Genomic DNA, 1,623 nt, shown 5'->3' on the forward strand with positions numbered 1-1,623 from the left:
ACCAATCATTAAGTGTAACTAGGCGCGTGGACAGCGCGTGAGTAATGTGTGTAACCAAGAGTAAAATAGCTAAACACATGTACGGATGTAACCAATGTATAAAAATGATGTCTGATGCTCTAGTAAAGGGTCTTCAACTATGATCATACTGATCTGTCGTTGAGTCCATTATTATGCTCCCGCAATTGGCGCCCGAACAGGGACCCCCAAATTCTGCGCTACGTTTGGAGAATGAACGGCAGGATGAGAGGAAGACGGGAGGATCCCGACCGAAAGACCGACTGCCCCGGCTGGTGTGCCCATAGAGGCAGATAAGACAGCGCTGTCGTTTTTTCGCCCGTCGAGGTGAGGACTCGCCCGTAAAGGAGGTGAGCGGTCGGGGGAGGAGATGGGGCCTACGCTTTCCAAAGAAGAAGAAGCGGTAGTTAAGCTCCTCCAACATATACTCTCAAAGAGAGGCATAAAATATGATGAAGCTTGTTTAAAGCGGCTTTTACAATGGAGCAAGGACAGAAACCTTTTCATTAGTGTGGGTACAGCTTTTGAGCTTAGTACCTGGGAAGCTATCGGAACCTCCCCATGGGATGAAATTAGTGATGGGTGTAAAGAAGTTAAAGGTCTTGCAACTTTATGGAAATTAATTAAGACAACTCTGCAAGAAACGAAAGCAGATCGTAAAGCGGCTGCGTCTGCTTTTGCTGCTTTCTCCCCAACCGCAAGCGAAGGGGAAACGCGGGGAGAAAAACATAATGCAGCGAGAGAGACTTTTGGCTTCCCTGGACCTTGTCCACCTGCTCCTGTACCCTTGACTTCTGCTCCACTCCCTGGGACTGCCGATATTAATCAGCCATCTGACAGTTCCCAAGCCTCTCTAACCGTACGCTCAAAGGAAACCCTACAGAATCAGGAAGCGAGTAAAAATCCGCCTAGGAAAAAACAGCCCCCAGATACCACTGTTCAACATGAACAAATTACACCTACCACATACCCCCCGTTGCCTTCGTCTACACCTGGGTCGCCTCAAGAGTATGAAGAGGGGCCGGAGCTCACTTCGCAGCAGTTGCCGTCAGTAATAGAAAAGCTGACACAGTTGGAGCCTGCTGCGAAGCGAGAAAAACCGCCAGCCGTATCCTTTGATGCCCTTCCTCCTCCTCCTCCTCCTTCAAACCCTTTTTTACCTCTGCCCCCTCCTTGTCCTGCACCTATACCTCTGCCTTCTCCACCTCCCAGGGAACCGATCCCCACCTTTCCAGAAACAACGGAGCCCCGGAATAAATGGCGGGGAATTATTCGTGATGCCTTAATTGAGGGAGAAATCATAGCAGGTCTCACAGAGCTTCTGGTTATGGCTGGGGCTGGGGGTGGACCTAATCAATGGGTTTCATTTGATTGGAAAATCATAAAAGAAGCAAAAGTTGCAATTGCTCAGTATGGTTTAAAATCTCCTTTTATGCAGGCAGTTTTGTCCCATATATTTTCTGGGTCAACCTTAACTCCACATGACTCGCGAATGCTTGCTAAAATCTTGTCACCATCACAACAGTTATATTTTTCCCATAGGTGGCAGGAACTCTGCGATGATGCAGAGGCAGGAAATAGGGGACGTCAACAAAATGATCCCTT

Source organism: Haliaeetus leucocephalus, unplaced genomic scaffold, assembly GCF_000737465.1.
Source record: "Haliaeetus leucocephalus isolate CR32 unplaced genomic scaffold, Haliaeetus_leucocephalus-4.0 Scaffold41, whole genome shotgun sequence".
Taxonomy (NCBI): domain Eukaryota; kingdom Metazoa; phylum Chordata; class Aves; order Accipitriformes; family Accipitridae; genus Haliaeetus; species Haliaeetus leucocephalus.